We start from the raw sequence: 22,905 nt of genomic DNA on the forward strand, positions 1-22,905 counted from the left end.
AGTTGAGAACCCTATATGTAACAACATTCAAGCTGGACACACACACAGAAAAATAAACTCCAGTTTCCATACATTCAGTTGGTCACATTATAAGCTGACTGTAGTCAAGACAGAAAAGCATCTTTCATTATTCCAGTGTTGAGTTCCCTCACATTTAATTTGCTTTGTCTATTCTAAAAGTGTTTGCCATTAAAATAATCTCCACTTTCCTTTTCTCACCTTCCTTCTATTACATTTGGATTTCTCCAAATAATTTCTCTCTCATATGGTGCTGTTCGTGTTGATGCACTGGATATATCTTTTTACTTAATGTAGTGAGATATCTCAAGTAAGAAGCAGAGAAATCTCCAACGGAGTCACTGTTTAAATTCAGATTTATCTTTGTTCACATTTACATCATTTTCCCTTGAAAATTCTCTTCCAGCTCTCCATGTGTGGCATTCACTGTCACATAAAACCTGATATTAGTTTGGTGTGCTTGCCTGGTTTCCTTAGAAACCCTTCTGAGTGATTTCCTGTAAAGGAAATTATCATCCCACATTTAGGAAGGTACAGTTACAACTGAATAATGTTTTGACAGAATTATCAAAATTAAATTGCACACCTTACTTTAGCACCACATCTGAATTAGCCTAATTTATATTTTCAAATCCTAGATGCCTTCTCTTCAATTTTGTGCTGCAGATCAATGTCCATCATGTTTAGAAAGTTATCAGATGAAGAAAGGTCATGGCTAATCTAGGCACAGAAGCATTATATGCAGTAATTTCATTTTGCAAATCTGATTGTTTTAGAGTCTTTTTAAGTGACAAACCAGACATTTGCATCAGACTCAGAAAATGTTATTAAATCAGCAGTAACTTTTGCTACTAGCCTTTATTTCAGTAGCACACAATGCACCAAAATTTATATTCTTTCAGAATGTAGTCTCCAGCGCAATGTCAGGAATTAGTTGGGGATGTTAAGGCTTTGCTTTTGGTCTTGTAATCAATAAGTTCACTTGCACTGACTGACAGGAGTTTGAGACTTCAAATGCCATGGGTTTTGCAACCAGGTCAGACACAAAGAAAAACTATTTGTTTGACCTAGTTTGCTTTTGACTATCTGTAGTTGATCTAGATATGTTGCTTTATTGCTGTTTTTACATCCCTGTGTACAGAAATATATGTGCCTTATCATTGTTTTATTGACATCATGTTATTGCAGGACTGGCCATAGTTGGTTGCTCTTAGTTTGATTGGTAAAATGTAAGTCAAATTCTAAAAAGCCTGAGATACAGAGCTGTTAAAGAATATGACACATGATGTATTAAGATAAATAATATCATATTATCTATATTGTATGATACCATATATAATAAATTGAATGCCATTTGTTTCACCTGTTGATGGCCATGAATTCTTCTTTTAAAATAATCTAATACATTCTGAATCTTTCAAAATTAACCACCATCTCTAAGTCACTACTTTCCATGAGACTATAGTGTAGACATCTTCTATTCAAGTACTGTTAAATGTATATAATGAAAAGTGAGCTAAACATGTCTAATTTGAAACTATTGGTCATATATTAATGTATAATAATTATTCCCTCTTATTTGTTTCTCTTCCATATTTAATTTGTAAGGAAACCACATTAATGCGCAGTTTCATGTACACTTAACCACTGGAAAGGCCAATGCTTGCTTTGCTACTGTGAGCTCCTTGTTGTCAAACTATATTAGATTAAAATATCATGTTTCATTGCTCTCCCTGCCCCTAATATACACTATTATTCCCTGTCTGTGATGCCAAGTGATTTTAAATTTACTTTGTAAAATAGATGCTCTGAAATTCTGTGAGTAACCTATGGAAAACCAAATCCCTGGTCCTTTTAAACTGGAATTAGTTCCTGGATATTATACCCATGAATGAAAAACATGCTAAGAAGGTCTCTTTGTAGAAAACAGTGTGTTAGAAAAATTCCCTATGTTGACACTCCCCAAAAAAGAAAAGTTTAATGGTGCCTCACGATTTCTATTACAGTTGAGAGTAAGCTGGATAGCATTTTTGAAATAAGGAAGGTGGATTTTATATCCAATAAAATGTAAAAACTGTATTGCTTACAAATAAACATTATGTACATGTATGTATATATACTGTGATACATTAAAATGTATACAGATAAAACCTTACAAGTTGCAGTTAAACACATAATTTCACAGTTGATAGTAGGTAGATGTAGTGAGGTGATATGGTTAATTAGTACTGGGCATTTATTTGATGCCGCACAAAAGACATGACTTGAAGAATGTCCTTCCCATGTAAGCTAGAGCTGCTGGGCAATAAAATTTACATAGATTAAGTTTTTTCTTAATCACAGATCACTTTGTTGTTCACTTTTGAAAACTAACTAGTGGTTTAGAAAATCATACATAAATGCTGAAAAAAAATCTTGTTATTATGTTTGTAATTAATTTACTGGCTGAAATGGGCCTATTATATCATAAAATAAATTAATATGCTGCCATATCATTATGGGTTTGAATTTGTGAGCATAAGGCAAATCATATAGTCAAAAATTGCAGAGCACTATCCCTTAGAGTTCTGTTTTTAATAGGATGCTTTTAAAGCCATTTTAAGATAAGTGTTTTTGATTTTTCTGTCCTAAAATTACAGAGTTCCTATGCAAACCACACCTGCCTTCCAGATGACATTTAGTTTCAGACCAGTGGCAGCTTTCCTTCCATAAAGATAACTGATCTGATATCAGATGGCCTTCTGAACCCAAACTTGAAAATCTGGAGAGTCCTTGGTATTCCACTGGGAGATATCCTTGATAGATGATCCAAGTTGAAGAGAGATCCTACATAACACCGTTTTGATGCATCCGTCTGGTATCATATGTATTCATGAACACATATGAACATATCTCAGTGATAACTAATACATTACAAATCTCAATAGTAACACTCTATAAAACCTGCAAGCATAAACAGACATGTTATATGGTTTGTAGAATATTATTAAAGCATATTTTTAAATATCTGAAAATACATGCTGTTGCCTATCTTCTACCAACCGGAAATCATCTCAGAGACATTCTTGTTAAGAAAACTTGATTTAAAAGCAGAGATATAGCTCTAATAAAAAGCTCAGTCTCTAAAACACTGAATATTTTTATGTTGTTTACAACATAAATAAGAAATGCATGATTTTAATTTGTGGATATAAAGCTTTTATTTACATTTTCTAGACACTGTTTAAAGAATTCAGCTGTAGCTCAGCCTTTCACTATGAGAGATGTGTAGTTTGTTGAGTCCTTTATATAACATATCTTCTGTATAATTTAGTGTATATAATAGTAAAGATTTTTTTTTAATAAATTTGGTTAAAACATTGCTATTAATCTATTAATTAGCCATATTCTGCTGTATTTTACTGTGCTGTTGTGAAATGGTCTTAATTATAAAAGCCAAAGACTTTTTGACTTAATTATTAGCATCATCTTACATGTGATACTAATTAATAAAGAAGATTTCACTGTGTTAATAATTTCCACATCACCACTGTAATAGCTGTAGCTCCAGTTATCATCTTTAGGAGGACATTTCATGAAGTTAATGAACCTTGACCATTAATTCTTTTACTACAAAACATAGAATGTATGGGATGGAATATACCTTAGTAACAAGAGTTTGTGCTGAAGGCAGAGCAGAGATTTGGCTATTACTGAAGACAGGAAAGTAGGAAAGACTAAGAAAGTGCTACAAAGATATAATTGGAAACTAAAATACTTTGTTTGTATAAAGAAATTGCTAAACAAGGTAAATATTGGTATGACTGTCTATTCTTCAGTTGTTTGTGAGTCCATAACTCCCTTAGGCAAAGTAATATAATTCAAAACGCATGCTGTTTATTCTCTTTTGTCCCTTCATTTTTAACGTTCTTGAAGGATTAATCTGAGGTGTATCTCTCTAAATTTTTGATTTTCATATTATTCTGTTAAATTTTTAAATGCAATAAAATTTTTGGACTATACCTAAATTTTTGCTATTTATAAACTTACATTAAAATGAAAAAGTTTTTTTTTTTTTTTTTTTTTTTTAGGGGTAGTGGAGGACAGAAGCCTGGTACTTGCAAAACCTATGTGTCTTACGAAGTATAGTATATGCATAAGAACTGAACAAGCAAACAGAGAAGTTTAGTCAAGAATTTCTGCATACTCTTGTATTTTTGCGTAAATGTTTTTCAGTATTTTTCTGCATGTGTCTGTCCCAGGTCCTGTTACGCAATGGCAGAAAGATAAATAAGTGCAACAGTGGGTCAAGATTTACTGTGGTAGCTGCTGATAGCCCATGATAACCATCTTGCTAAAATGAACTTTGGTTTAGTTCACATGAACATATCCGAGACTCTGAATCAAAGTGTAGTCCATGTGAACACATGTAAATATTACCAGCTGCTATTTTCAAACTGTCTTCATTTACATTACTGCCTGTATTTGATCACTACATCTGAAGTCCTGTTTTCCCTGGTATAGTGCTTAGACGGGAGACCTAGATGTTGCGTTGGTCAGCGACTATTTATAACTTCCAAGTATTTACCAGTTCTGTGTAGAGCAGAAAGGATAATTCAGATACATGTGAAATTGTTGCTAATAATAAAGATCCCTGCTCTGATCATATCTGCCCATAGATGGATACCTGCAATCTGGATTGCAAAATGGGATAAGGGCATGTTAGTTGCAATTACTGAAAACACAGCCCCATCCCCCCCCCAAAAAAAAAACAACAAAACAAATCAATCAAACAAACAAACAAACAAAACAACAAACAAAAAAACACATGCTAGAAAAAATCTTGTTTTTAAAGTATTGTCAGTGTTTTTAGATTAAACAGAAAATTGCCCACATGAGAGATGACATGAAATGGTAATTTAAATACCATTTTTTGTTCACTCATATGTTTAAAGATTATGGTTCTTTAAGACACCTGCCAAGTGCCTGAAAAATATGAATAAACTTGACTGGCAGGCTTCATACTGCTGCCTAGATTTGTGCTGAAGGACTGAGTGTTTCCTGATGCTATGGGCTGAGCTGTTTTTCAAATGAAAATGTGGGCTTGAAATTTTGATTTTAAAAAAAGTTATTTTTTTCTTTGATGTTCTTAAGTTTATTTTTTTTTAACCTAATCCTTCCTGAAAATTATAAGCTTCCTACAAATACAGAACATTAAAGAAGTATTATACTTGTCAATACTCTGAAGAAAGGAATGTAATTTAGGAGCTTTATCTCACAAAGAAGATATATGCGTTTATATTTTTGAAAATTAGCAGAAATTGTTATCCTGTGGAAGTGTCCCCTCTTAAAATTGTTCTTTTGAAGAATGTATATAGACAACAGATTGCAGAAAAAAAAAAAAAGCAAAAGGCACAAAGTAAATCTCTTTGTAATTCAGTTACACTGGGCCAAAGTAGCACTCCCATGGTGGCAGTCAGACACATTAAGTTCAAGGAATAAGTATTGAGGCATGGGAATAATTCCTTTGATCATGACCAGGTTGGATTTACCATGTTTTTTTAGGCAATTAATGTTCATCCCATCGTAGCAGCAAGGATGACTTACCATTCCATCCAGCAACTTGTCTGTGGGTTGAAAAAAAAAATAAAATTCCATCTTATTCCAATGGTGAATGTGTGTTTGGAAATTCTCTAAAGAAGTCCATGTAAAAAAAAAAAAAAAGGATGCATAAAATGGGTGCATATTTAAATTGTTCATTAGTTTCCAATAATAATCTTGCTGTTATTCTTAATAAACAAGAAAGGAAAGAAACACCTAAAATAAAACTGAAGGATTAAAGGAAACATTTTTCACTTGTATAACATGTCTAATTTTAGGAATTTTGAACTCTTTACAAATAATATTTAGGATTAAGCTAATCCTGAGGATATAGGCCGATAATCTAATATGTATTACTAGTAAATATATTGAAGCATGGATTGTTGTAAGTTTCTTTATCACAGAAAGTCATCAGCAGAATTTAACAGTTCCTTCTTTCACACTTTTTATATATGACGACAGCCATGGAATTTAAAAAATGGGTGCATATTAAGAAACAACTGTTGGTGTTTACCACGGAAAAATACCTCAGCAACCAAGATACCTCAGCAACTCTCAGTAATAGACTGAAATGAAAAATGTGATGATATACATAAGAAACTAAAAAACTGTTGAGGGTACAAAGGGGTACTTGTATCTCAGATTAAAAGCTGCCTTTGCTGTCCTCTTTATAACAGAAGAAATAAAAGCTGTCATCTGAGCTCATGAGGACATAAGCAACGCAAAGGCATAATTTCAAAAGGAAATAGTTTGTTGGGGAAGAAGTCAAAATGGTATTTCTTAAAATTACTGTAACTGAAAAAGTAGTTGTCATGAAACACAGAAGACATAGATTCAATTTCTCATTTGATCTTATTCAGAAGAAGATCTTGCAACCAAGTACAGCACAACCCAGCTGAATACCTAGCTGGTGCTTTCAGGACTGACAGTGGATTATACTATACATATACATGTATGTATTATACATTGTTGAAGCTGTTCCAGTTTATATACATAAACAGCTACTTGTGCAGGAAATTGAGCCTGAATCTATTCCGAGGTGAGTAAATTTTTCACTAATTAGGATCTGTATGTTTTCTCTGTCTTATATCTTCTCAGTTTCTTTGGAAAATAAGTTTTGTGACTACTACCATGCACTAATTCCTATGCTGCCTTTTTTTTCTACTGGTGTTGCAGAAGAAAATAGCACAAGCTTCAGTTACACCTTCATTTTGGTATGCCGACATACTATATTGCTTCCATCACTGTAGTAGCTTGATACCTCCTACTCATAACATATTTATCCTCACAGTACTCTGATGATGTTGAACAGATGGTAAAGTGAGTCACTAGGTCCAAAGCCTGACTCCAGATCAGGCAAGAAGACTGTGATCAAACCAGACCTGGGTTTCCCTTGTCTTTCTGCCAGACCCTTCATGCTTTTCTTGGAACAGTGAGTGTCCCCAAATGGGACAGTGGACATACCAGACTATCCTCCTTTCCCTACACACTCAGGGAAATGGAAAAGAAGGTGTCTTCTGGTGGCCCTTGTCTTATGCAAACATCTAAAAGTGGTGGCTCGAGCTTGGCATAGCTGAAAAAATATTGTTGACTATGAGATTGTCAAAAACAATCCTAGGAAAGATAAAAGTGTGACTGTCTTGTGTTTTCCCTTACTCTGGCACACATTGGCTCCTATTGAGCTCAGTCAGCAGATGATAAATTTCAGTCTATTGATTCCACTGGCAACTGCTACAAGTGTCTCTTCTTGGATGAGCTTGCTGAGTTTATAAGGACACAGGAGCTGTGAGTGATGTATTACTCTGTTCCCATGCAGTCCTTTGCACAAGGTAACTGTCTAGCACCACTTCTGTGAAATGCGGAGGATAGGACGGAATGAGGCAGCCTCTTTTCTGGGAATCTTCTTCTAGAGTGAGACACTTGTTTCCTAGTCAACTCATTTGGAAAGTGTGTTGTCTCTGACCCTGGCAGCATGTTTGGCAGGGGAGGTGATGGTACCTTATTTAACACTCTTAAGTGATTTTGAGTTTTCACATTGTTAAACATGTACTCTATTAGCCATCTAGTCTATCAGGCATATTTGTGTAAAATGTAAACATATCAGCATGATGCGGGAAAGATTCCCAGAAAATAAAAGAATTAACCTTTGATATTTAGTGCTATCCTGACTCAATGAGGTCAGAATACATTTTTTTTTTTTTTAATTTCGGGTGCTGCCTCTTCCCAAGAGGCTCTGGATTCTGTTTTCTTTTTCTTTTCCTTTTCTCACTGTCTTCTGCCCTTTCTGCCCTCATTTTGTACTATGTTCTCAGGGTAGTTCTTTTAATTATGGACTTCAAAAACAAGCAAACAAACAAAAAAACCAACTACGGACAGACAGAATTTTTTTTAACGAAATGCATCTCTTTTGGTATTTAGTTTTGTTTTGTTCTTATATTTAAAACATTCATAAGGAGACAGAAAGTTCAGAGAATATACTTATTTCAATAATTTTGGTGCAAACGGCAACTGATATTCAGCATGCTTCAATTGATTAAAAGATTTTAAAATGAAATATTGATATTTTGCATGTTAAGAGCTTCAAAGTTTTGTTTTTTTTTTTTTAAACACAACACAATTTTTCATGTCACAAGTCTAAAATAGAAGAAAAAGAAGAAAAATCTAAGTTGGATAAATGATTAAAGTATTTTGCTTAACTTTATTTATTTATGTATGTATTGGATGTATGAAAATCTCTGATTTATCATCCAATGCAGAGTGGAAAGATTAATTAAAGTCCTGAAATTTTTGTGAATAAAAGTTGTTTCTTCTATGATTTATTTCAGAACCTATCCACTAAATTTATTGCAGTAAATCATAGCATTTATTTATATCAAACACCAGAGCTTTAAAGAAGTTCTCTCTTGGAAAAGTAATGTTGCAGTTGATAGTATGGAAGGGAAGATGTTTACTGCTTCCATCTGGAATGCCTGGCAAAACATATATAGGAAAGAATGAGAAAGGGAAGATAAGCCATAGCCTCATGGCTGAAATTTGCAGAACTAATATCATCCATGAAATTTATAAACCTGAAATTTTGAAAATAAAGTTTCTCCTTGCGGTTAGACTAGCTTCCATTTCAGAATAATTTCCTATAAAATCAGCAACTCTAGACAACAATAGTTGATGTAGATTATTACAGTATTCTCTGAACACTTTAACTGATCCTTTCTATTCATTTAAATAATATTTTAGTTTCTGTTCACCTGTGAAACTGAGAACTAGAATCAAATTTATATTGATCGATATACCAAATTAGTAGGAGAGAGATGTTTTTCTAATGTAGTGACAAACTCACATTATCTGTAAATTTCCTCCCATCCTTGCAATTCAGTATTAGTGTAGGGGCTAACACTAAAGAAATAAGAAGAAAAATTTGCCCAAATCCATTCTGCCTTTATTATCTTTTTCTGGGCTATCCTATAGCATTTCATTTACCCTGTTAGTGTCTTTTTCAGTCTTTGTTATCCAGCCTGGTAACTGTCAGACTTTGCTTTGGCCTTTAATACTAGGGGTCTAAGGGTATTGAAAACATCATAGTCCTAGTTTTTTGTGAGCTTATTTTCAAATGCTGATGTTTTTTAAGGGTTGTAAAATACCTGTGTGTGAATGAATGTGTTAAAATGTTATTACTATGCATACTGAGTTTGATGGTCTGTGCTGTGGCTTTCAAGCTTCCCTTTTTCTTATTTTTTAAAATCCTAGGGCAGTAGCAGTGGTGGGAATAAGTAGAAGTCTGCTTGTGATTTAGTCACTAACTATAATGTGGAAAAGGGGAAGATTATGGATACCATGCTGTAGTTTTGGGGCCAGGAGCTCTGCCCAAGGAAGACAGCTTGGGAAATGTGCAGCTCTTAGCCCTTCATGAGGTCCAGATAAGCAGGAATCAGGCTCCACGGGCAAATACATTTACGATGATACCATTAAGGTCACTGGCTATAAACATAGTGTTAGGTTTGAAAAGTAAACCTGCAGTTTAGCAAACTCTTCTAGGTGGGCTGCTGACCTCTGCCCTAGTGAGTCTTCACTGGAGTATTCAACATGATGCAACAGTACAGAACAAATTGCATTTGAAAGAAATCAAGGAAAGGACATAGAAATGACCAGAAATAACAAGCCTGGTAGCAAAATAATCAGAAGTGAGTGGATCTAGCGATGACAAGCTAAGAAGTACAATGTCAGTCTTCAAGTATGTGAAAGGTTGCCACAGAAAAAAGAAGTATCCAGTTCTCCATGACCACTGCTGAAGAGAGAAGAATTAGTGTAGGAACAGTTACTCCTGCTTTTAGACAGGTTTGTTGGCCAGATAACTCTGATGTCCCTTCCCACCACATATTTTTTTGAGGCTGTGAATCCTGATGACATCATGGAAATGAAGGAGTTTGACAAAGTGGGGAGTTGGGTGTTTTGAAAAGTTTGCAGTGTTGAGAGACATGCCATGGATTAAAACTAAAAAGAACAAAAAAGAAACTGTTCAAGGGCTGAAGATATTAGCTAGGTGCATGCAAGCACCTCTGCAGTCTCTCACCAAGGAAGAGTTGATAGCAGTATTCTGGTTTGTGAAATAATAAAAAAGTGTATTTTCAGGGAAAGATCCTTCAAGTAGTTTGCCTCAGTTGCTCTCCTGAAGATATGAAATCTAAAAATTAAGGGAATACTGCATAATATGGAGGGTCCAAATATAGAAATTAAAATAATATCTTGAAAAAAGTCAATTCTGGGGAAAAAAATCTGTTATCTGCTATAGAAAGGCAACAATGAAAATAAAATTGCATTGATTTTATTATTTTGCATGCAAAGAAGGATGTGCTCCAGGCTCTCCTCAGGGGCTTCAGGAAGATACAGCTTTGTTCCAAAAGATCATATAGTCTAAAATTTAAATATGACATGATGAATGAGGATGACATGTAATAAGACAGATGCTGGGGTAAAAAGGGACAAAGAACACAGTGATGAAATGTTACTGGGCTCAGGTTGGGCATAAGAATAACTTGTATAAAATAATAAAGAAAAATAGAAAGGTGAGCATGTTGTTTTGCCTACTCTGGTCAATAAATAATTTCAGTAATGTTGTGAATATCATCCATCTTTATATACCACATCAAGGAAAACCAAAGACCTAAGATCTGTCTCTGCCTGATTTTCTCCACAGCCTCTCCTCACCCACATGCATGGTATCTCAGCTTCCCCTGCCCAGTGCCCTCCCTGCTTTGTCAGGCTGCTATGTCCTTCTCCGTCACCACTGCAGAGCCAGAAGCCCGGTTCTGTTGAAGAGGACGGGCATTGCGCCACTGGTTTCAGCAAAGCCAAGATTTCACTTGAGCTAGGAGCGGCGTTTTGCCCATGCTTGGCAAGCTAGTCCTGCTCGCGCCTTCTGCCAGAGCAGGAGAGAGAAGCATCTGGAAACAGACTTTGTGCTTCCCCCTTCCTCACACTACTTGACACTTCTAGCTCTGAGCTGTGGTATGGTGGTGGGCACAGAAATGCTGTGGAGATAGGTTTAGAATGAAAACCTCAGCAGATTATCAGACAGTTTTTGGCCAGAGGAATATTCTGATAATAAAAAATGTCACAATATCCCTTGCTAAAGAATGTAAGCAGTTATCAGGGACTGAAATAGCTAAGGGGAAAAAGATAAGGCAACAAGATAAAACTAAAAATTGAAACACACTCTGTGAATAAGCTAGGATATATCATGGTCAAAACAGAAGTATTTAGTTTGTTTTTCTCATGTGATATGGCAGATTCTGCATTGTCATTCTTGACTGTGATGTTCATGATATCAGAGAACATTTCATTAAAAAATAATATAACTTATTTTCTTGAACCACTCAGAATCTTCCAACTACTTGTTATTAGGAATACAAATGTGTGCTTCATGTTTTAATTTAAAAATGGCAAGCTTATTAATCATTGAGAAAGTCTACAAAATTATTCATTTTGAAATATTAGCGTTGCAAACCTTTTCCCAGCAGCATATAAAGCAAACACTTCACAATGACATTTTGTTGCCAGATTTTGGGTTTTGATTAAGGCAGGCTTATGAGATGTTGTTTTTTTCCACCAGACTAGTAATTCTCTTTTGAGTAGTGTTAAGCTTTAGATTTTAAAATGCAATTAAATATATATATATATTTAAGCTGAGCTTTATGCCTTTGTAGTATTGAAGACAAGGAAAAACTAGATGCACTATTTCATCAGTTTAAACTGTCTCATCCATCATGTTGATTACTTTTTTGTTTTGAAATTTTTTTCCTATATTTTTTTCTTTTAATTACAGAGGTTGTATAAAACTAATAAAAAACAGCAGTCATGAAATATGTCTATTACATATTCTTCATTGTTCCTGCATGCAATTCTTTTTGCATTTACGTATTTGTTCAGGTTTTCATGCTTAAAAGCAAAGCCTCCTACTCTGCCTGATCCTGATCCCTTTAAAGACCACTTCTCTATTTGAATTAAGAGCACTGAAAATGTGTTTCAGATTTCAGGCAGAGCAATGTGCTGCGTGCACTACAGACATCCCATTCTCTACCTTGAGCTCAGGTCACTTGAAGATTTTCATGGTCCAGGGCAAAGAAACATGTTGCCTTGTGTAAACCTTTCTTTAATTTTGGAGATGAGATAGCTAGGAAATAAATGTTGGGCTAAACTAGGAAGAATTTGTGTCTCTGAGCAAGGAGAAGGAGACACGGGAGATAGTGCAAGCATTATGAGGGAGCTTTGTCTTTTGTTTCCATAGCAGAAAGACTAATTTGTGGAAGAATGCACCTTTAGCTAAACATCTTTAACTTATGGAAGTGTGGAAAACTTCCTTCTCCCACCTGGTCTTTCCTCCCATTACCAGACTGCAGCCTTCTGTCTTCTCATTTCTCCTGTGCACCTCTCTCTAACCATCCCCTCACACCTGCTAAGTCATAGCTTCAGGTGAGCTTATCTCTACTAGAAGACTAATGTAAAACACTTCTTGAAAAATACGGCCTTACAGAGGGAATTTGAAGCTGATGACTTATGACTGTAGGTGTTTTCTTAAATCAGGACAGCAGACCACAATCCTACTAATATAATGAATACTGAACTGCTCATACAATTAATATCAGTAAGCATCACAAAACCTATTAACTTTCTGATAGAACTAAAGCTCTCCTCTTGTAAGCAAATCCATATGCTGAAACAGGTATTTGTTTATATTTCCTTTATTTCCCATTTGAGATGTACAAGCAGCTTGTGGATAATGCTGTGCTGGGTAGAGTTAGTTTGAGTACTGGAAGCTGTGGTTCTCATCACTGCTTGTGCAGAACAGGCTTGATCGATACTTGGGCCGTACAGTATAAATGATACGATGTTATTGTTCATGCTTGCACACTCCAAATGGTATTTCTTAGAAAAAAACGCAGATTGCAAGTTTGTATAAGATGGAGAATATGACATATTAATACCAGCCCAAAATAGTTTACCATTTATAAAAACAGTATATATGTGTTATAAAGGACTCAAGATTAGCTCTGATCACTTATCAGTTTCACACAAGTTTAATATTTATATACTGTATACTTATTTCAAAGAAAATCACCCAGTGCTTGATGACAAGTCATCTTTCTGATGAATTTCTCAGACAGAAACTATGGCTGAATTGACCATTCTTAAATATACCCAGCTGCTATTTTGAACAACATTTAAAAAATCAGTTTTATTAGTGAGTTAAATAGAGGAACTATTTTTAACCTGATATAAAATTTTTACCATTCTGAATGATTAAATTCTCTAACTTATGGACGGATGCTGTGACTAAAATGCTTCAATTCCCATTCCAAGTTGCAAAGTTTAACTCAGACTTTCCTCTAAAACTGTGCTCATCATTTCCATAATATTGAAAAAAAATCTTATTTTATGTTAGAGATGCTGTTTTATAAACTAGGATTTCAGTTGTTTCTCCTAGAACTATCTGAAAAATTAATGTAATAAAATTCTGACATACTTATCTATAATATATGTATATATTTTCCCCATAGCTGAAGTTGAATATTAAGTAGGCTTGCAAAATACATTTAAACAACCTTTTCCTCTAAGTGGAAATACCTGTGAAACTGTATCAGCTGTGGAAGATACAGAGATACAATCAGTTCAAAATAGAAAGGAGAAAGAAAATCATCTTGGGAAGTATAATAAACAAAATTATATTTGAAATCCCCAGCTGTAAAATCACTGTTTTTTACTGCCTCACACAAGAAAAAAAACCATCAACAACAAAAAACAATAAATATGAGACACCTGTGCCAATAGAGAGTGATTTTCTTGATCAGTAGACCAACATTTCCCTCTTTTTTTGTTCCATCTGCTGTTCAGTTGAAGATGAGAAGGGGAGAAAATGTTGTAGGAAATGAGACAGAAGGGGAACATTATTTGTACAATATTTAAAAACACATATGTTATTTCTCCCCTCTGCATATTATATATATCACCTTTGAGAAAGTCTTCTTGATTTCCATGAATGAAAGCAGGGAAATAATAGTGCAGTATTCACCTAAGGATATCAAAAGGTTTTGCTCATTATCCTGGGACCTGTAGATAGTCAGGAAAAGCATATGCTTTTGAAGGTTGTTTCTTTGGGTGTTAGTCTCTGTCATTTCAGGATCCTAGATGGACTGAGTTGACCTGTGCTTCTCACCCTGGATTTTGACTCAAACCAAATTTTATGATATCAGAATTCAGAGCCCACTGGACCCCCAAAGAATGTAACAGGTTCCCCAAGTATGATGATACTTGGAACTTCTCATTTTCATTTTATTGTGGCCCTAGTTTGCAAGAACTAAAAAGTCTACAGAAACAGTTTAATTCTTGATATATTAGGAAGGACTGCACTTAGGCACAGTATTCTTTTAGCTTAGTCCATTTGAAGTCAACTTCCAAATGTGCTAACACCAACCTGTTCAGTTCTGTCACCTCACACAACCACATTACAAGTCTTACTACTAAGAGTACACCTTTTCCTAAAAGCTTAAGTGTTTAACATACACTGCTTCAAGGTAGCTTAATCCCATCTGATCATGATCCTGCTTGGAAGTTTGTAGAAATGTTTATACTGCTGAATATGTGCACAAATTAAAAAAAGCAAGGACACTCCATCCATGATGGTATACTGTTTTACAGTTTGTTGTTAGCTCAGTTCATGGCTTTGTTTAAGACAACTACATCTGGCTTTTCCTACACAGATATTGAGAAGTGTCTAGCTTCAAGCAGAATCCACATGAACAACTTGGCTTCAAGGTGAAGGATCAGTCCCATATTCTCTTCCATGAGACATACAGCAATAGCTTATTATGCCACTACTATATCAATTAACATTTTCCTCAGTCTGCACCCAGGAATTCCTCATTGACCACAATATAACCTGTTCCAACCTGTCTGACTCTGCCTAAGGCAACTAATGGGGACACTTGAATCTTAATTTTATCTGGCAAGCTCCCCTAATTCAACATGCTTAAAACACCACTCAGCCTTTTGCATCTGTCTTTAAAAGCTCCCTGTACTTCATCCAAAGCCTGCCTGCCTGCCTGCCTGCCTGCCTGCCTTCCTTCCTTCCTTCCTTCCTTCCTTCCTTCCTTCCTTCCTTCCTTCCTTCCTTCCTTCCTTCCTTCCTTCCTTTTTTATTTTATTTTCACTTTATAGCCTATGAACTACCAGAAAGTTCTATTTCTCTACTTACATGCAACAGATTTTTTAACAAAATATCTGGTATATCATGAGACAGCTCATTATCTTTTGGACAAATGAAACTGAACTAAAGGATTTATTAGAAAGGCTTCTTAGGCTAAGCTATCCTAGCAGACAACTTTTTTTCTGTTTTGGAGACTTTGGTTAAGCTTGTTTGCTGTATTCTTTCCTTATCCATCATTTACTTAGGAGGCAGGAAACATCTGAAGGATATCATATTCTTCTGGCTACAGCTTAAGTTTTCAAGCAGAGTTCTCCAGTGTTGATTTTCAGGGTGTTTTCTTTGATCAAAGAGTTCCATCAAACACTGGCTCCATCAGTTTTAGAAAAATCCTCAACTGTAAGATCATTAATAGTCCTTTTTATTCTCAGGAAAAGAAAGGAAATAATTAATGAAATTCAAGAAGATTTGAGAGATGAGTTGAATGAGGGAGAGTTGCTGTTGAATATTCAACTGGATTTTTTGCTGATGTACCTCTTCAGAAACCCATTCTACATGTTTCAGCCTGGCATCTATATCTCTTATTTTTCTGGTCAGTACCTACTTAGATCATTTTTCTCTGTAGGTGTCTTCAAGTATGAGTGGATCTGTACTGCTCAATTCACACATAAGTAGGCACGTGATTTGCATACACAGGTAAGTTGCTTCCTTGGATTTATCCAAGTCATGAATAACCAGATTCCTTTGATTAAAACTTATAGTTCCTTCAGTTTTCCACTTCCTTGGCTGAAGTAGTTCAGACAAAAAAATATCATGAATGTAGGAAGCAAAAGTTCAAGAACAGAAGTAATTACTCTGGCACTGTGAATTGGAGGAATACTGAAAGCATCTTGGAGGCTTGCATTTCTTTGTGCGTTATCTCAAAAAGAAATAAAAATCAGAGTCATTTCAAATCACTTTTTTTTTTTACTTTTGTTAATTAGAATACTACTTTGTATTTTTGTTTGCTGCTGCTCAAAATCTTTTCACATGGAGTCCCTGAGTCTAGGTGGGAGAAGACACCGAGCTGGATTTTGAGTGTGTGACCCAGTGATTGTATACAGAGTGTTGTTTTCAAAATAAAGGTAGCATCACAATTGCACTAACCTGGAAAGTTATTAAGTTTGGACTGCCACTACCTGACTAAAGTTGTAATGAAATCTGTTATGGAAAATGGTAGGTAGCAATGGGTGGGAGAGTTTAAAGATGGAGATCAGAATTAGAATAGTGACAAAAAATTGCAGTCATATTTATTACCCTGACTTCTGTCTGTGGGTACATGGCAATTTGCCTGGGCTGAAACTTGCAATTGTCAATTCCATAGAAAAGGCTTCTGTCCCCAGGGTTACAAAAAGGTTCCTGCTCCTATTCTGGCACTAATTAGTTTATTGCTTCTCTCCAAATTGAAATCATACATTTGTCTGTATGTTGCAATATACTCTACAGTGAAAAGACTTTTAAATATAGAATAATCACTTGGCAGTGACCTACGTTTCCCAGCTTTAACCCTGAACAATGCATAGGAAGGCATTTTGAGATGACCCGTTTTCCAGCATGTCCAACATTTTTATGTTACCCACAAACTGTTAGAGTGAAACTCGTTTATCCTAAATGGATGCTGTAAAATAAAACAACGTAATTCCTAAATTGGCTCATTAAATTATGTACTCTCTTTCCAGAATAGGGCAGTGGGTTTAAATGTATCTTAGCATTTAAAAAGTTTTATTGATATCATTTATTTAAAAAGTTGTCTTTCTTTGAAATAATTTCAATTTATTCATTTAACTTGCTATTATTATTAACTTCTGACAAATATTCAGTGAAAGTAAGACATGCATGCCCATCAGTCTGTTAATGTTTACTCTTAAAACCAGAAACAGACTTGAGTCTTTCTTTGTTACCTTGGAAACAAATGGAGGCTTGACTTCAAGTAGCTATACACTCGAAATTAAAGGTGGAGCTTTGATCTTGCAGCTATTATGATGCAGAAAAGGAAGGCAATTCTTGTAAAGATTATGCCTTATTGCATTTAAAATAAGATGGAATCTAGCTAATACGATAGAAACCAAGGTAGTTTCATGTAATGGTTTGAAAGGGAAATGGGAAAATAGCAGTTGCAATGAGGCAGCAGCCTTTGCCTTCTGCAGTTGGTTAGAGGACCTCATACTGCTGCAAAGATGACTATCCAAAAAGTGTAATAGCTGCTGTCAATTTATTAATCTTCCAAATATTGAAGGAAAGTCAATTTTTTTCCTTGGCAGTAATATCCAGTATTAACTGTATATATGTGCATCTTTTTAATTTATGGTAATAATTTATTTACTGTTTTCTAGTCAGTTCACAGACCAAGTTAACTAAAGTTTCAGGTGTTTCAGGGAATGTCCAGTAGATCAGCCTTTGTTCTCACTGGGGCAATCTTTCCACTGAAGTCAGTGAGAATTTGACCAAGAATCCATCTCTAATAAGTCATTTGGATAAAAAGACATTTTGAATTGTAGTTTTGATAATGGAGATATCAGAATGAGGTACATTATTTAGGGTTTGTGTAGCCTAGTTTCTATTTTTATCTTTTGCTTATGTAATGTGAACAATAATATTGATATATATTTCTGTCAGGACAATTTCAAAGTAGAAAAAATTAAGTTCTGAAATATTACTACTTTACTAATTTTTCCACAATAGAACGAGATAAAAGGCCTTTGGGATTTACAGGGATTTAAATTAATCCTCTCTATATTCAGGCTGTGCTGAGAACTATTAATATACCCATTTTACAGTGAATGTAATTAGGCTTTCATTCCACAATTGTTAATACCTGATCTGTGTGCTATTGGATGGCCCAAGAGTGATAATTTCATCTGGATGAGGAATGGACACACAACTGGCATTTCAGACAAATTAACCACAGCACGTACACAGAGTTTATGTTGGACTCACACTGTTATGCTGGTTTTATACGGGCTGCAGGTGGACAGACAATATCAGAGCAGACCTCAAACTTGCCAGTGTAAAGCTAACTGTCAACCAAAACCAAAACAAAAAACAAAACCAAAACACCTTTGAACACATTTGAACCAGCAACTTGCATTTGCACACCGTCAATGTTTTTGTGTCAGGAATTTTTTGATTTTTTTTTTTTTGATCTGTTAAAGTCTTTCACAGCTGGATTTGCTTCGTTATCACATTCTCCTTTTAGGCATAGCTTTTGGCAACAATTTTGCCTTTTGGAGGAAGGAATTAAGTAGGAATAGGAGTAGGAAAGACTTATGACCTGATTCAGTCTTCTGTCTCTAGAGATTTGTTCATCAGTGTTTGTAAGCATGGGCTCACCGCTGAGCATGTGGTTAGGCTTCTTGCAATCAGTATGATTTAAGCAAATCTTACCATGAGCCAAATACTTCGAATTTGTTCCCAACTGTGTGATTGATCAAAAGTAATTGATTGGATGATATTGGATAGGTTTTTCTATTAATAACCACCTTCCTAAACTTTCTGATGACAAGCTTTGATCCAGGAACAAGTAAATTAAATTCACCCTATTCTTGATGTAATGCATATTAGAATTTTGATTGTGTTTTACCTAAAATTTATATTCAATGTAAAATACATTCATTTGTATTCAATGTTGTCATGAAAAACACTGAAAAAAGTAAAAAAACACAATAACCTGAACAGTAGTAATATTTTAATAGACCTAATCAAGACAACAATAATTAGATGCATTATAAATAAATTTTATTAGTAGTAGAACCTTTTTTGTTAATGCTGTTTGAAATCTTGCTATGATCCTGAAATCCCTATTCATGAAAGGATTTTGTATTTGTTTGTAGTATGTATATGAAGACTAGCAAGTTGCTCACAGAAATTTATAGAATAAGTTATAGAATCAGATTCTAATTTACTTTTCATTTCTTACTCTTGTCTGACAGTATTCTAGTTTCACTCAGAGAGGATATGCAAGTAACCTGCTGTCTGTTGAGCTGTTATCCTCAGCCAGTGCAGTTTTGTGGTTTACACGTATTAGCACAGAACAGGCATGTTTGGATTTCCATTTCTGCAGGAACAAGAAAGCCAAATAAGCAAACTGTTTCAACTTATTTCCACTCTAAAAAACATCACAACAACATTACAGCTGAGATAAATCTGTACATTAAATAAAAAAACAAGCACATGTTCCCTCCAGCAAAACCCAAACCACCAGGAACAAACTGCAAGACTCAATTATGTGTGGTTTTGTTTGTTTGTTTGTTTTAAGCTTGATAGAGTAAACTTTTAGGTTTTCCGGTCTCGTTTTCCAGTTCTATTACTAATAAACATGTGACTGCTAGTTACCCAGTCATTTCTTTCAAGAAAGCTTCTGCCTATGGAAAGAGTATTTTGGAATAGTGTAATTTGCCTCAAGCCCTGTGGGAATCAAGTGGTGGTTCCCCTGTCACTCATCCCTGCCTGTAAGACTCACTCTCAAATATGTTTTGTATGGTGGTAGCAGTGGCACCCATATCAAAGCTAGGTGGCAAGCTGTCCATGCAGCCAAGCAGAGTGAGATCCCTGCGAAGCTCTCACACCTCTCTTCCATCCAGCCAACTGGTAGCTAATCCAGGTTGTCCTAGAGAGGAAGAACTTATTTTGAGGAGGCTTGTGGGGCCTGGAGTGGAGGTTCTTGCGCTCTCTCTATCCGGTGGGGATGCTTCTGTGGCGTACTCACCCAACTACTGACAGCTGAGGCTTTCTCCTGTTGAGTCCATGTTGCCCAATGTCATATGTTGTGTGATTAATCTAAATTAACTGACCAGTCATTCATTTCTTGTGATTTCTGGATGGTAACTTGAAACCATCTAATAGTGATGTTACTCTGTAGCTTTCTAAGACCTGCTTCGTTCCCAGCACCATGTGGTTTATATAATGGGATGATACAGGTGGCTTGGGGAGCTTCCCCACTCTAGAAGGTGACAGGATAATGAGACACTCACGTTAGATATTTATAGCACCATATGGTCATTTTTAAGGGTTTTCCTGAATATATATCAACTTTGAACTTTTAACTACTACTATTTTAGCTACACAGTACGTTTTATTGACCTACTTATATCTGAGCTTATTAAACACATACTATGATCTACAAGAAAATTAAAACATGGCATTATTGAAAATAACAAAAAGATTAGGTTATTATATGCCCAAATAGTTTTATCTAGTTCTCTGGAAAGAGAAGCACTTTCGTGTCAGACCTGTTCCAGCAGCACTGCACTGGATTATTTGCAGCCCTCACAGATTTTTGGTAAACAAAATACAGTTTTGTCTCTTAGGCCAATGTACATATTTACAGAAATACACAAGCATTGTACAGGCATTAAACCAGCTAGAATATTTGCAACAATTATCAGCATGTGTGGTCTAATATGTATAAAATGCCAGGAGTTTAAGGGCTAAAAATTCATGAAAATAAGTGTTTTACAAAACTATCAGATGCTTTCCTGACAGATTAGAATAAAACAGAATGGCTTTTTTTATGGTCATGGTCACTACGCCAATTTTAAGAGGTTAGAACATCCCATGCTAGGAGTGACTTTAGATAATTCCTATATAAAGCTGGATGCATTTTTTCCCATTCATTTTCCTCCATATTTTCAGCTGCTTATTGGTTTAACTACTCCCGGCAAACTGAGGGATAATTTCTCTGAGTCTGGTGATCCCATATTATTATCTATTGCTGTTATGAGGAAAAAAAAATTTGCATAGGAAATATATGAATGGGGTAATTTCCAGAATTGTTTCCTCCCTTCCTTCCTTCCTTCCTTCCTTCCTTCCTTCCTTCCTTCCTTCCTTCCTTCCTTCCTTCCTTCCTTCCTTCCTTCCTTCCTTCCTTCCTTCCTTCCTTCCTTCCTTCCTTCCTTCCTTCCTTCCTTCCTTCCTTCCTTCCTTCCTTCCTTCCTTCCTTCCTTCCTTCCTTCCTTCCTTCCTTCCTTCCTCCCTTCCTCCCTTCCTCCCTTCCTCCCTTCCTCCCTTCCTCCCTTCCTCCCTTCCTCCCTTCCTCCCTTCCTCCCTTCCTCCCTTCCTCCCTTCCTCCCTTCCTCCCTTCCTCCCTTCCTCCCTTCCTCCCTTCCTCCCTTCCTCCCTTCCTCCCTTCCTCCCTTCCTCCCTTCCTCCCTTCCTCCCTTCCTCCCTTCCTCCCTTCCTCCCTTCCTCCCTTCCTCCCTTCCTCCCTTCCTCCCTCCCTTCCTTCCTTCCTTCCTTCCTTCCTTCCTTCCTTCCTTCCTTCCTTCCTTCCTTCCTTCCTTCCTTCCTTCCTTCCTTCCTTCCTTCCTTCCTTCCTCCCTTCCTCCCTTCCTCCCTTCCTCCCTTCCTCCCTTCCTCCCTTCCTCCCTTCCTCCCTTCCTCCCTTCCTCCCTTCCTCCCTTCCTCCCTTCCTCCCTCCCTTCCTCCCTTCCTCCCTTCCTCCCTTCCTCCCTTCCTCCCTTCCTCCCTTCCTCCCTTCCTCCCTTCCTCCCTTCTTCCCTTCCTCCCTTCCTCCCTCCCTTCCTTCCTTCCTTCCTTCCTTCCTTCCTTCCTTCCTTCCTTCCTTCCTTCCTTCCTTCCTTCCTTCCTTCCTTCCTTCCTTCCTTCCTTCCTTCCTTCCTTCCTTCCTTCCTTCCTTCCTTCCTTCCTTCCTTCCTTCCTTCCTTCCTTCCTTCCTTCCTTCCTTCCTTCCTTCCTTCCTTCCTTCCTTCCTTCCTTTTTGCTGTGGTAGGAATCCTACCTAAATATAAAAAAATAAAAAAAAAAAATCTGGAAGACTAGCCAGTGTTCTCTAAACAATTAGTTAAATAGCTGTCTAAAGATGAGCAAAAGTTTCTTTTAAGCACTTGTGTACTTGTGTAGGATATGCATAAATGTACTTCAATATTAGTGAGCCTGTATTTCCTACTGTTTGATTCGTGGTGGTTCAATATTTTTCACATTATATATATATGTAAATATATATATATCTTAAATATACTATTTAAATTCACAAGACTAAATATAAATAAATATAAATATTACATTATATCTAGATTGGAAATGTACATATTAATTGAGTGTATCCTTCTACTATTAAAAAGAACTTAAAACCATGTATTTTTTATTGTTCATTGACCAGCGTTCAGAAAAAGAGAATAAGAAATATTGCCAATACCATATCTGACTCCAGATTTACCTACTGAAAGATTTCTTATTTTCATTCATGGTTTCACTGATCAAATAAAGCTATAGATGGGGTTGGGCAGATGACTGCAATGATGTTTCCTCCATGGTACAGTTAAATAAATCCTCAGGAATTAGATTGTACCATTTAGACAGATGGTCCACTGATCCACTGTGGTCCTGTGTGATGGCAAGGAAGATGTGCTCTCTGCTTGCAGAATAGGAAGCTTTGGGGGCAAAATGTGATTCAGTCAGTAAGGGGCCCATATGCAAAATGAACTTGCTAGCCAAATTTTCTTATAGGAACATGAAAACAAACCAAAACTGGTAGTAGAAATCTTTAGTAGCTCACTTGCTTTATGGTGTGGAAGGAAGAATTTGTGTCTGCTACATGTAGATTGCGAAGGCCTGGC

General features: G+C 35.9%; 1 protein-coding gene across 1 annotated transcript in view; it reads left to right on the forward strand.

Annotated features, from left to right (window-relative positions):
- Positions 1–22,905, forward strand: part of NALF1 (NALCN channel auxiliary factor 1) — a 518,224-nt gene that overhangs the window by 44,039 nt on the left and 451,280 nt on the right. The window lies entirely within an intron of this gene.

Source organism: Anser brachyrhynchus (assembly GCF_964034855.1).
Source record: "Anser brachyrhynchus genome assembly, chromosome: 1".
NCBI lineage: Eukaryota > Metazoa > Chordata > Aves > Anseriformes > Anatidae > Anser > Anser brachyrhynchus.